This window comes from Engraulis encrasicolus, chromosome 17, assembly GCF_034702125.1.
Source record: "Engraulis encrasicolus isolate BLACKSEA-1 chromosome 17, IST_EnEncr_1.0, whole genome shotgun sequence".
In the NCBI taxonomy this organism is placed as follows: Eukaryota; Metazoa; Chordata; class Actinopteri; order Clupeiformes; family Engraulidae; genus Engraulis; species Engraulis encrasicolus.
In genome coordinates this window covers 7,992,077-8,007,076 of record NC_085873.1, presented here as the reverse complement: position 1 = coordinate 8,007,076, position 15,000 = coordinate 7,992,077, and the positions used below count along the sequence as shown (strand labels likewise).

Below are 15,000 nucleotides of genomic sequence, written 5' to 3'. Positions count from 1 at the left end.
ACAGAGACAAAGAGACAGCGAGAGGAGGTTTCAGGGTGAGAGTAATTTTGAATACCTGGATGACTGACAATTTCTGGCCGGGATTTTCAAACACAGGAAAAGAGAGGCACACAGAGAGAGACCGATAGCCAGAGAAGAAAACCGACAGACGGAGAGAAAGAGAAACTGATATATAGACGGTTATAAATAGAGAGAGAGAGAGCGAGAGAGAGAGGAAGGCATGGCATGATTGAGCAAGAGAAATAAGACTGGTCCTATGTGGCGTCTGAATGATCATTTCCAGTCAGTCGTGCTGCTTTTTTCATTTTGTTTTTGACCCCGTGTGTGTTTGTATGTGTGTGTGTGTGTGTGTGTGTGTGTGTGTGTGTGTGTATGTGTGTGTATATACGTTTGTGTGTGTGTGCATCAGTGTGTTTGTCTGTCTGTGACATCCCGTCTGGCTGGTTTGTCAACATTGTTCTCCCCAGTCTGCAGATGAGAGGAGTCTCTTTTTAATTAGATCAAAACTGCCTCTGGGACCATTAGGGGCCTACCATCCCAGACACACACACAGCTCTTAACTAGAGTAGAGTAGAGTAGAGTAGAGTAGAGTAGAGTAGAGTAGAATAGAATAGAGAAGAGTAGTAGAGTAGAGAATAGTAGAGTAGAATAGAGTAGAGCAGAGGAGAGCAGAGTATAGTATAGTATAGTATAGTATAGTATAGTATAGTATAGTATAGTATAGTATAGTATAGTATAGTATAGTAGAGTAGAGTAGAGTAGACTAGAGTAGAGGATAGAATAGACTCGAGTAGATTAGAGTAGTGTTGAGTAGAATAGAGTAGTAGAGTAGAGTAGAATAGAGTGGAAAAGAGTAGAGTAGAATAGAGTTGAGTAGAGTGGGTTAGAGTAGAGTAGATAAAACTAGTGTAGAATAGAGAGCAGTACAGTTCAGTAGAACAGAGTAGAGGAAATTAGGTGTCCAGCATGTGCAGAGTAGCAATGTATTAAATATACCGGTAGGCCCTAGACAAATATGGCAGCTTTTAGGGATACAGTTAAAGATTCCCGGACATTTTGTAGTACACTGGACAAGTCATCCATTCTGTGTGTGTGTGTGTGTGTGTGTGTGTGTGTGTGTGTGTGTGTGTGTGTGTGTGTGTGTGTGTGTGTGTGTGTGTGTGTGTGTGTGTGTGTGTGTGTGTGTGTGTGTGTGAGTGTGAGTGTGAATGTGTGCATACGTGCGTGCATGTGTGTGTGCGTGCATGCATGCGTGGGTGTGTGTGTGTTTGTTGACCTGAACTCCACATGTCCAGCACATGTGCTGTGCGTGTCCGTGAGTGTGTGTGTCAACACGTCTGAACTGGTCAGTTTTGCTGTTGCAGCACAGAGAGGAAAGGGCATTTCCTCTCTCTCTCTCTCTCTCTCTCTGTCTCTCTCTCTCTCTCTCTCTCTCTCTCTCTCTCGCTCTCGCTCTCTGTTTTTAATTAACACAAAAGTGACACACACACACACACACACACACACACACACACACACACACACACACACACACACACACACACACACACACACACACACACACACACACACACACACTGACTCACTTTAAATCACACAGTCATGCATACATGGCGTTTTCCAAATTGGTTCTACATTTTCCTTTTTGACAAAAAAACAGACGTATTCATTCAACAACTTTCATTTAAAAGTTTAAAAAATGTTTAAAAAATTGAATCCATTACAGAAAAAGAGGAAATTAGGGACCCCCAAAAAATCATTACACGTCTCCGAGTGTATCATCAAACGTCTTACTTTATTGTGTTAAAATAAAGGTCTGTAAGTCAGGAAAGAAATGGCAGCTTTTAGGTGGGCGTGAAAAATGGGTAAGAAAATGGGTGAGAAAAATAAATACCTGTCTCTCAAAACATCTTACTTTATCGGGTCACTTACAGTAAAATAAAGGATCTCTCCTGACAGGGCGAAAAACATAGCAGCTTTTAGGATGGTGCAGTGGTTGTGAAATTAGTGGCCGAATAAACAAAAATCATTACAGATGTCTAAGAATATGATAAAACATACTTTTTATTGGATTACTTACAGTAAAAAAAACAATATGGATCTCTTCTGACAGGCAGAAATGGAAAAGTCATGGCAGCTTTTAGGATGGTGCTGCGAGTGTGAAATTAGGGGCCGGAAAAAAAATCAGTACCCGCCACTTAAGTATATGATAAAACATCTTCATTGGGTTACAGTACAACGAAACAAGGTTCTCTTCTGACAGGGGAGAAAAGGGGAAAAGGCATGGCAGCTTTTAGGGAGGCGGGGGGTGCGAAATGGCATACCAAAAATCAATGGGCTAGGCTTTTTAACCTTTAGAGGCATTGTGACATAATTGGCATCCTTGTTGTTTTCTCATTGATTTGTCGCTGCTGGAATCAATGGGCCCGATGGGAGAGAGCCAGGTGGGCAGAACCTCCCCTCGTAGACACGCACAAAATACACAAATCACAAAGACATGCATAAACACATATGAAGAAATACACACAAAGAAACACACACACACACACACAGAAATGCATGCACACTGACACACACACACACACACACACACACACACACACACACACACACACACACACACACACACACACACACACACACACACACACACACACACACACACACACACACACACACACACACACACTCACACCCACACACACAGAAATGCCCACACACGTGCACACTGACACACACACGCACACGCACACGCGCACACGCACACACACAGTCATGTAAATGTCCTTTTTTTCCTTACATAAGGCATGCACACTGATTATGGTTTTGCGAGCTGAAACCCCAGTCCATCATATCGCAGCAGCAGGTGGATTATGTGGTTACGTTTGTTTGCTTTAGCCAAAGTAGTATTTACGCACTCACTCACTTGCTCGCTCGCTCCCTGGATCGCACGACTACGACAAGAATGAATCAGGTGCAACTGAGCTCTCTCTCTCTCTCTCTCTCTCTCTCTCTCTCTCGCTCTCTCTCTCTCTCTCTCTCTCTCTCTCTCTCTCTCTCTGCTCTCTTTTTTCATTGTGGACGTGTTTACGGTCTTGTTATATTATTTTACAAACCCACCTGAGTTATTACATGCGTTTCACGCCGCGCGTGCGATCATTGAGTGCTTTTGGCTGAGGGACAGTGGTCCCGACTCCGCAGGTATACTGCACAGGCTTCCAGGAAATGGCCCAGGACACTATAAACACGGACGTGGTGTAAAGCTATCCAGATCCGCACCCTCAACCTCATCCTCCTCGCGCATCTACGCACATGCACACACACACTAAGTCACTCTCTGTCACACACACTCTCTCTCACACACACACACACGCACACATGCATGAACGAATGCACAGCCGCACGCACACACACACACGCACGCACGCACGCACGCACACACACACACACACACACACACACACACACACACACACACACACTCCCCTTCTCAAGTTTGACCTGGAGGTGAACTATGGATAGACACTCCCACGTAATGTGTTCTGCACTGGACATATTGAGTTTTAATACAGCCAGGGGAGATAAGTCCCAGAGCCCCTGTGTGAGCAGGCAGGCAGACAGAGCAGCCGTTGCCTAATGGTTAGATCAGATGGTTGCCGGTTCGAATCCCACCCTAACCTCTTGCTACAGAGCGGTTAGGGAGGTGGTCTTAAGATCTGAGGGCTGCCGGTTGGAATCCCACCCTTACCTCTCCCTACAGAGCAGTCGTTGCCTAAATGGTTAGGTAGGTGTTCTAAAGACCTGAGGGTTGCCGGTTCGAATCCCACATTAACCTCTCCCATACACCTCCATCCATGGTTGAAGTGCTCTTGAGTAAGGCTCCTAACCCCACATTGCTCTTGGGACTGTAACCAATACCCTGTAAATAACTGTAAGTCACTCTGCATGAAAGGGTCAGCTAGGTGAAATGTAATTTAAAAAAAAATCATCTGAGCCAGACTTTTTTTGCTGGAATATGTAACACTTTTCTCATTTCAATTCATTCATAAATGACACAAAATTACTTAAATTACCTATTTTTTTCTTCTTCTTCAGACTTTTGGCACCTCTTCCATTTTTAAATGACGCACAATATGTTAAAATACTTAACTTACTTTTCCAGATTTTCAAAGGTTGCTTATGTTACACACATTCATAAATGACAGACAATGTCTTAAATTAGGCCTACTTTTTAATGCATGAAGCTTCTGGTCAATGGTGTGATTTTTCACCCTGTACTGAAATGAATAAACACGTTTTCTTTTTTTTTTCAAACCAGTGAATAGTCATGTGGATATTTTGGTTTCCAAAATAGGGCCACCGATATTTCCATCTACCACAGCTGGTGAATAGTGTGTGTGTGTGTGTGTGTGTGTGTGTGTGTGTGTGTGTGTGTGTGTGTGTGTGTGTGTGTGTGTGTGTGTGTGTGTGTGTGTGTGTGTGTGTGTGTGTGTGTGCTTGTGTGTTTTTTGTGTGTGTGTGTGTGCGTCCATGCGAGTGTGTGTGTGTGTGTGTATGTGTGTGTCTGTGTGTATGTGTGTGTGTGTGTGTGTGTGTGTGTGTGTGTGTGTGTGTGTGTGTGTGTGTGTGTGTGTGTGTGTGTGTGTGTGTGTGTGTGTGTGCGTGTGTCAGAGGTCCCAGTATTTGTTTGTGGTGGGAGCTGGTCGTGAATGGGCGGCCATAATGATCCCCCACTTCCTAAAGCACTCAACCATGACCGTCACCTTTCACCCGGGGCTTCCCCAGGCCATCCTCTCCCCTCAAGCACCCCATTTACATATGTAAAGTCCTCCTGACACCACACACACACACACATACACACATACACACAGAAAACACATGCACTGCACACACACACACACACACACACACACACACACACACACGCACACACACACACACACACACACACACACACACACACACACACACGTGTGCACACACACACACACGTGTGCACACACACATGCACACGCGCGCGCATACACACACACACACACACACACACACACACACACACACACACACACACACACACACACACACACACACACACACACACACACACACACACACACCCTGCTATCCCCACCAACTCACCCCAGGGCTCCTGACCTGTACACACCAGGCCATCCCTCCCTCCCTGAGCCAGAGAAGCACACACACACACACACACACACACACACACACACACACACACACACACCATGGCCTCAGGGCTTTTTCTCACCTCCGTGTTTCTCCAGGATGGATTGAGGTGTGAACGCTAGTGAAGTGAAGCACACAGCCAAAAACTGCAAAACAAAAAAACAACGACCACAACAACAATGATATCAGATGTAAAAAAATAACTGAATGAGGAAGTCGGAGAGATAGCAGTGAGCTTGACGAGTTCAGATGCAAAATCCTCTCAACCCATTAAGACACAACATTATACATTTGCAGTTACCAGAATGACAATGACCAAGTGGTAGTTCATTACTAAAGGCCATGTGTTATGCCATAGTATTAAAATTCTGTCCCATTTAGCAAGCCAAGCCCAAACAAAATTAGATGGACTGATTTTCGAAGCTCAGTAAATTTGTAGAACTACAGCCTGTGTTTTGTAAAGTCATCGTGAAGGCACAATCTGAACTCTTCATTTATGGCTGCACATGGGAGGAAGAAATAAAAAAGGAAAGAAAATGCAGATGTCCTCTTGACTCAGGCCTCGGCCAGATGACACCGCAACGCGGGTTTTTTTGAATCCGAGTTGCAATTAAGTTGCAACCATACAGCATGTTTCAGTAAAAGATCATGTCCTGATGACAACGACAGTCTTGCTTCAGAATACACATTTCTTTATGTGAAGTTGTTGAGAACAAAGTATTCGCTAATGGTCGTGATCGCCCATACTCTTATCATGCAAATGACCTGTCACGTAGGGACCTTACACCAGTCTCTGACAGTGCCAGTAAAGTTTCGATTTTTTTTTAACAGACACAGCATATTTTTTTTAGATCTACAGACATATGCCATGGCTTATTTAAAAGCTGAAGATCTCCGCTTTTTATTACTGAAAACGGTACATTTCTAGCCTCTCCCATTCCGAAGTTATGTCCATTTTAAGCGACGGATAGTTTAACAAAAAAATAGCGTCATTTCCCCCCTTTGTAAAAAGCGAAAGACGGTTTTATTATGCTTTACTCTCCGCAAGCGCGTACATAGCAGGTTCAGAATATCAGAATGTGCAAGCTGCATAATTGAACATTACTAGATGCCACAGAGACAAGTTAGATAAAACAACAGACTGTGCTGAATCATGCTGCTTAGCAGCACCATGCTTCGTGACAAAGTTGCTCCTACAAGAATAAGCTGCAACATGCTGCAACTTCTGGAATATTTTGGAAGACATTAGAACAATCGCCAGGGAGTTTACAGTCTACATAACTGGTTGGCCCTCACGAAGTTGTAAGTCTGATGTCTTTACTCCTTTCATTAGTTAAGTATGATGTTTTGTATGCAGGAGGAGCATGTCAAGTTACTAAAGGAACTTCTTATCCCAACATGTGTACTAGCATTTGCTGCTAGCCGACTTATTTTCAAAACCAGCATCGCATAGTTGTTATTTTTCATTATGCTGAAGTGAGTGCTACGTGGGAAAATAGGCTACCAGCTTTGCGCATGTGGCACCTTGTGTAGCTTGTGGAGTGACTAGAGTAGCGAATCATTGCCATTTAGGCATCTGTTGATTGTGTACGCTTTATGCTGCTTTTTTTTATTTGAGAAGTTTAAACTAAGGTGTTGAATACCACGGGGCAGGTATTTCTCCCTCCTCTGGAGGCTGCTGCGCGCTCACCGCTTCTCTTTCTGCCCATTACGCCTGTTTCAACTAGTGACATATACATAATATGCATTGCTGATAACTGTTTGGGTGCGCAGTTAAAAGATAATATGAAGCTTTGCTTCGTGTTTGTCAGGTTTTTTTTTTTTAAGATTTTGAACACGAGTGACCCACACTGGGCAGTTTGAAACGTAAAATATTGACCGTGGTAGAAATGAAAGTCTCCACAGTCCACACAAACAGTTGTCTGATGATGCCATTGTGCATGGAATTAATGTTGTGCGCAAAGCTAGTGGTCATTGTGAAGATACCTCACTGTTTTTGGCCATGTGGCTGTGACGCAGATGTAAACAAATCCGTTTCGCCTGTAACAATGGCAACGCAAAGGCCTGCGTTACTCGATTTTCGCACTCTGGAACCCATTATTCAAAAAACTCGTTTTGTGCCACGTTTCTGGTGGGTTTCATATGGTTAACCCAGGGGAACGTTGTCACTGGCATAGAAAATCGTTCCCGTATAGCTGGCCCCTCAGTAATCCCCCCCAACCCCCACCCCCCTCCCTACTTTGTCTCCTTTAATTTTAGTTTGGGGTAGGGTGGGGTGACTTCAAAGCAGGAAGCCGTTGAGCCTGGGGTTCACAACTCTTTTAAAAAAGGGGCCCACTTGAAATTTTCTCAAATGTTCGAGGCCCACCTCTGACCCAATAAATAATAAAACTCAATTAAATAGTCAATAACAACACTTGCACAAATACAATTTACATCTTTAGAAAATGATTTCAAGGCCTATTGAGAACTGCTATAAGACCTTGTCCTCATGACTGTGTGTGTGTATGTCTGCGTGCGTGCGTGCTTGCGTGCGTGCGTCCAGTAAAATGCATATTTCAGATCAATATTTGCATCTATACGGAGATATTTGTGTTGTATCGAACGCTCCTGATGCATTCACATTGTATTGAACATTGTCATTGTTTTTTCATCGTATTGAATATTCACATAGTGTCTACTGGAAGCTGTGTACATCCCAGCTTGAGATAGAGAGAGGACCACAACAAAATGATTATTCTTAATATTTAAACATTTGGACACAGCAGCTGTGTCTCTCCTTGGTGAAAAATGTAGGTTTGCCTAATGACAATCAGCAAAATGAATATGTTCTTTGACCATATTTCTCATACGTATGTTCTCCATAGCACAGCCTTCTCCTCCCGTCTCTTCTCGGTTTTCATCTTTTTTCTTTTCCTCTGTTCTCTCTATCATCTCATCTCGCTTCACATTTCTTCTTACAGTGTCTTTTTCTCTTTTCTTCTCTTCTCTTCTCTTCTCTTCTCTTCTCTTCTCTTCTCTTCTCTTCTCTTCTCTTCTCTTCTCTTCTCTTCTCTTCTATTCTCTTCTCCTCTCTTCTCCTCTCTTCTGGACTTGTCTAGCCTACCCTTGTCGTGTCTCCTCTCGTCTCCTCTTCTCTCCTCTCCTCTTCTCTTATCTTATCTTATCTTATCTTATCTTATCTTATCTTATCTTATCTTATCTTATCTTATCTTCTCTTCTCTTCTCTTCTCTTCTCTTCTCTTCTCTTCTCTTCTCTTCTCTTCTCTTCTCTTCTCTTCTCTTCTCTTCTCTTCTTTTATTTTCTCTTCTCTTCTCCTTTTTTCTCTTCTCTTCTCTTCTCTTCTCTTCTCTTCTCTTCATGGACCTCCTGTCTATCCTCAGTCCTCCACCCCCGCCCCTTTCAGCTGGTCCAGAGCAGAGCTGAGCAGTGTGTGTACAATATCTGACAGGGAACATCTAAACACTTCGCTCCGATGGAGCACGCCACATCCAAAAGTTCATGACCCCCCCACCCCTCCAACACACACACACACACACACACACACACACACACACACACACACACACACACACACACACACACACACACACACACACACACACACACACACACACACACACACACACACACACACACACACACACACTTCTTCCTCCACCCATACACACAACTGCGCCACAAAAAAACCCAAACTGTTTGATGAAATATGAGATGTGAGATGATGTAACTTCCAAATGCATTTGCACCAGGTGAGAAACCAGAAACGACACAGACCATAATAAAAGGGCTGCTGGTTTTTCTTGAATGAACGTACCTGAAAGAGAAGGATGTGCACAGGAATGCAGAGGTAGAAAAAAAGACAGCGAAAGAGAGAAGGGTACAGGGAAAGGCAACGAGAAAGAATGAGAAGTAGAGCGAAAGACGGAGAGAGAGAGAGAGAGTGCAAGACAGAGTGTGAAGGAGAGAGCCAGAAAGAGAGAAAGAGAAGAAAGACATGCAAAGACAGCATGAGAAGGCAAAATAGAGACAGGAAGATAGAGAATGTAAGAAAAAAAGAAAAGAGAGGCATTGTTTTTTTTTAAAGAATAGGCCTACTTTATTATAACATTTAAAACAAAAATAACCCTGTCATATGATATATGTGCATACCTTCAAATCGCCTTAGCACTGGTGTTCTAGCGTAAGCGGGGGAGCGGGAGGTTAACAACACTCGGATGCTCTTTGACGTGGTTACACGTGGCCCAGGATTTCCTCCACCCCCCCCCCCCTTTCTGGCTGCTGTTGGCAGGCTTGTAGCCCTCATACCACAGCTTTAACTATTTTCAGAAACCATCAGTCACTCCACACACTAATTCTTTTTTTCTTTCTGTCCTTTTTCTTTATCTCTCTCACTCCTTCTCTCTCTCTGTCTGTATTTCTCTCTTCAGTTTTGTTTGAATACATCCCCCCTCAATATCCCCTAACTTTCTCTTCTTCGCTACCCCCTCCCTGTCCCTCTGTCTTCAATTCTGTCTTTTCACCTTTTCCATTTTGTGCCACTTCGAAACACTCCGTATTCTTCCTTTTTTGCTCCCCCTCCTTTTTCTGTCTTCTCTTTCTGCCTGTGTCTGTCTGTCTGTCTGTCTGTCTGTCTGTCTGTCTGTCTGTCTGTCTGTCTGTCTGTCTGTCTGTCTGTCTGTCTGTCTGTCTGTCTGTCTCTCTCTCTCTCTCTCTCCTTTCACACTTTTTTCCTTCAGTTTCTCCCACTTGAATGTACTCATTTCCCACCCCATCCCATACTCCTGATTGGATTTCTGATCAAGTCCCCGTTTGAATTGACACAATTCACCGCAAAGCGTTTGCGTAATTGGCATTCCTGACCTGGTTTCTTCCGATTAATTGCATGGCATTTGCCATGAGAGTGTTACCTAAGAGGACACAGTGAACTCAGCTAATTAGGAAAAAGTCTGTGCCAGACGAGAAGGCATGCAAATGAATATGATGAATGATGGATGCATGGATGGATGGATGGATGGATGGATGAACGAATGGATGGATCAAGGAATGAAAGAAGTGAAGAACGGCAGTCTTCAGATGTTTTTTTTTGTTGAATCCCCCATGAACGTTTCAGATATAGCCCTTCCTCAGTCAGCATGTAATGGTGATGGATGGATAGATAGATGGACACTAGGTCTCCTTCAGGAAAAAGAAGACAACAACCAATGAAGGAAGGCAGATTCTGGCACAGGTCTTTTCATTCCACACCTTCATTCCAAGAATGTTATCACAGAGCGTGGACACGCATCACGTACCACACACTACACACTTCTGTTCTGAGCCACTTGAAACCGATCTATGCATGATCGTGTTACCCTGACACAGTTCTGCCGAGGCCTCTTTAGAGACTACATCAGAAAGACAGAAAGAAAGACAGAAAGAAAGAAAGAAAGAAAGAAAGAAAGAAAGAAAGAAAGAAAGAAAGAAAGAAAAAGAAAGACAGGTGGAGGTGGAGAAAGGAAGAAAGACAGTTTCAAAGTGAAAGAAAGAAATAAAGAAAGAAAAAGAGAGAGAGAGGCATGGGAGGAGACATTGTCTACATCAGAAAAGAAGGAAGACAAACAGGTGGAAAGAGAAAGAAAGAAAGAAAGAAGGAAGGAAAGAAAGACAGGTGGAAAGACATGTGGAAAAAGAAAGAAAGAAAAAATCGAGGGAAAAGACGCAGGAGACATCTTGTGCTCTTGGCTTTGAGCAGCAACGGCAACCTGACGACAGTTAATACACGGCTCCCATCAGATCACTGTGTCCCGCACTAACACCCGGGCGCAGACGTACTTAAGACAGGCGTGCATTCTTCCACCCAGGCCCTTTGATATCTATATGCAGGTCTAAGCTCCGGCTCTCCGCACGGTGGGAATGGACTATGTGTGTGTCCTTCCGTCTACGTCTGTGTGTGTGTCTGTGCGTGTGTGTGTGTGTGTGTGTGTGTGTGTGTGTGTGTGTGTGTGTGTGTGTGTGTGTGTGTGTGTGTGTGTGTGTGTGTGTGTGTGTGTGTGTTGTCTGTGTATCCATCCATATGTGTGTGGGTGTGTGTGTCCTAGTGTGTGCTTGTATCTGTCTGTGTGTGTGTTCTGGGTGTTTTTGTGTCCTTGTGTGTGTGCGTGCATGCGTGTGCGTCCATGTGTGTGTGTGTGCGACCGTGTGTGTGTGTGTGTGTGTGTGTGTGTGTGTGTCTGTGTGTGTTGTGATTAATGGTCTTAAATCCCATTGTCTCTCTTCCCTGAGAGATTAGGTCTTAAATACCCCCTTAATCCGTCAGAACAACCCCCTAATCCAACACTTCCTCAACTGAGTGCTTAGCGTCCTATGGGGTAAAGAAACCTGCGAGATTAAGAAAATGAATGTTGTCTCTTTTTTTCTTTTCGGCCTTTTTTTTCTCTTTCTCTGTCTCACCCCAAATGCTTTGTTGCCAGCACTTTTTTTTTAGTTAGGCCTTACGGCTGCTTGGGAGGTTGCATTTCTCTCAGTGTGTGTGTGTGTGTGTGTGTGTGTGTGTGTGTGTGTGTGTGTGTGTGTGTGTGTGTGTGTGTGTGTGTGTGTGTGTGTGTGTGTGTGTGTGTGTCTGTAGGTTTTACTGTAACAGGAGGTACCGAATACTTCCGTTTTTTTCCTTCTCTCTCTCTCTCTCTCTCTCTCTCTCTCTCTCTCTCTCTGACTTGGTGAGTGAGATCTGTAATTACCTGGGAGTTATGTTCTCGGCGTGCCTGTTCCGTCAGGTCCTCCTCACCCACGACAATCGCCCGCACAAACAACCGTAAACACTATGTCTGGCGCACAGCGAGAGAGAGAGAGAGAGAGAGAGAGAGAGAGAGAGAGAGAGAGAGAGAGAGAGAGAGAGAGAGAGAGAGAGAGAGAGAGAGAGATGGGAAAAGAGATAGAAATAGAGAGATGGAGGGAAAAAGTGATAGAGAGGGATGGAGAATAGAAGAGAGTGTGAGAAGGGCAGATTGAGAGAATATAAAGATAGCAAGCAATGAGAGAGAGAGGGAGAGAGAGAGAGAGAGAGAGAGAGAGAGAGAGAGAGAGAGAGATAGAGTGAGAAGTAGTATGCAAAAGAGTAAAACAGCAAGTAAGAGAAAAGCAGCCGAAAGACAGCAGAGAGGGCAAAAGAGTTTGAGAGAGAGACAGAGCAGAGAGAGAAAGAGAGGGGGGAGAAAGAGAACAATAGTGAGTGCGAGAGAGAGAGATGCTTTGGCAATACAATTTTTTTGTCATGCTAATAAAGCTTCTATGAATTGAATCGAATTGAATTGAATTGAGAGAGAGAGAGAAACAGAGCGAGAGAGAGACAGAGCAGAGAGAGAGAGAGAGAGAGAGAGAGAGCACGAGAGAGAGAGGGAGAGAGAGAGAAAGAGAGAGAGAGAGACAGAGAGAGAGAGAGAGAGAGAGAGACAGAGAGAGAGAGAAAGAGAGAGCAGCTGCTCCTGTTTACTCTGGGCCGCCCAGAAAAACATCCTGTGCCACAGCAGCCAGCGGAACGCTTCACGGGGCCTAACAATAAACAGCCCCAGCAGCAGCAGACCCCCACCCCACCCCACCACACACCACCGCATCACCCCCCCACCATGCAACCAGGCCCATGCTGCAACCTCATGCAGCCACATGCAGCCAAATGCAGAGGTCTCAATAGCTCCATGGACCAGCCCCAATCAAAGTTCAAAGTACTTTATTTGCCATTTGTGCATAAACTAGTAGTCCAAGCACATAGGAACTCTTGTGCAGGCCCTCTGAGTCAATAAATAGAATTAAATAGAAAAATAGGAAGACAAAATACATTAAAAAGTGATAAAAATCAAAGAGATCAAAAGAATAATAAAAAAGGTGGATCAAATATAAATGCTGAATGCACAGCTGAATGCACCAGATCAAGCGATAACGTGGCCCTCATCACCATCACCCATAGACCCCACTACCGCCTAATACAGCCGCATCAGCAGCCCCATCACCCCCGCTATGCAACCCAACCAACCCGCACGCCAGCTCCATGCAGTTCATTGCAGCAGGCCAATGCATTCCCTATGCAGCCCAATGCAGCTTAAAGTGATACTGTACCATTTTTGGAAATAAGCTCTATTATTACACCTTCCATTAAGTTAAATTATTGAGTTTTACCTTTCTCCTACATTCAATCGTTCTCTGAGTATGGTAGTGCAAATTTTACCTCCAAGCTAGCAGCTAACATGGAACCAGCCACCAGCTGTTCTCATAAGTGCTCCACTGCCTTACCTCACCGGTATATGGCATGAAACAGCATGTAAAACATCACATATTGCTCATTCCCTTGAAACTCGGTAAATCTGACTAACAAACTAACAAACTTGGATTACACCGAACAGCTCCGAGCTTGTGTTTCGGAACCACGATTTGATTACCCATTCTATTGCCCTTTCCCGAGATGGAGGTCGAGATTTTGCTGAGTCCTGACCACAAACTAACGAGCCAATATTCTATATCCTCTTTCCCTGAATACTACCTACCTGCCTTTACAATAAATGATTTAGTGATATAGCCCCCTTTGCAGTTTGTAATGGCGTTGGGTGGTGGGCTGAAGACATGCCTGCTTATATTTGTGGAAACTAAACCAGCGGCAAGGGTAAAGTGTGTGTGTGTGTGTGTGTGTGTGTGTGTGTGTGTGTGTGTGTGTGTGTGTGTGTGTGTGTGTGTGTGTGTGTGTGTGTGTGTGTGTGTGTGTGTGTGTGTGTGTGTGTGTGTGTGTGTGTGTGTACTGTACGCTTGACCGCGATGTAACGGGTGGCATGTGTGTTTAGACAAGGCTCTGTGACGGCAGCAGATGTCTGGGACGAGCAGAGTCGTACGTCAGGCGGATGGATGGGCAGGAGTACACGGTGTGTGTGTGTGTGTGTGTGTGTGTGTGTGTGTGTGTGTGTGTGTGTGTGTGTGTGTGTGTGTGTGTGTGTGTGGAAGGGGTGTGATGTGGTTGTTTGTGTGTGTGTGTGAGTGTGTGTGTTGTGTCTGCCCTGGCAACACATGAAAGTGGTTGAGGACCAGACTTGCCGCCCGATGGAATGTGTGTGACAGAGAGAGAGAGAGAGTCTGTGTGTGTGTGTGCCGAAGAGGGTGTGTGTGTGTGTGTGCGAGCGCGCGTGTGCGCGCCTGCCTGTGAGGGAGTGTGCAAGTGTGTGGGTGTGTGTTTGTGTGGGTTTTCATCTGCCGTGCTATTTGTTTTGAGTGGAGGGCCGGCCGCTGACATGTCCTACGCAGCGCTGCCAGTCTGGACGGATGCAGTACTGTAGGCCAGTGTTTCCCAACCTTTTTTGTCTGGTGTACCCCCTAAGCATTTTCGTTGTGCCATGAGTACCCCCCGAAGTCAAGTTCTATATCACTTTCTATATCCCAATGCAACTAAGCCCCATACATTTGTTAAAATTTCATTTTTCCAAGTACCCCCTGCTGTGTGCTCGCGTACCCCTAGTGGTACACGTACCCCTGGTTGGGAAACACTGCTGTAGGCCAGTGGCTCTCAAACTTCTTTTTTCCCCCTTTTCAGTCACAAACCCTCGCCACACAAGTCAATTGTCATCATTAGTGAATCACAAAATGTTTTGGAGGGTATTTATTGCTGACTGAATTGTCATCTGGCATGCATTTCTTGAAATCATAGTTCCTGACTACGTTGTTGTATGCAATGCATTTTCCCATTGACAACTACCTAAGTTGCTAAGTGGCTAACAATTACGCTTTCGAGAAACGCACCCTTGAAGAGTCAGTACTATTATTCGACTGTGAAACAGTCTTTTACTCGCTCTCTCTCT

General features: G+C 44.6%; 1 protein-coding gene across 5 annotated transcripts in view; it reads left to right on the top strand.

Annotated features, from left to right (window-relative positions):
• etv4 (ETS variant transcription factor 4) overlaps positions 1–15,000 on the top strand; it is a 74,398-nt gene that overhangs the window by 35,265 nt on the left and 24,133 nt on the right. The window lies entirely within an intron of this gene.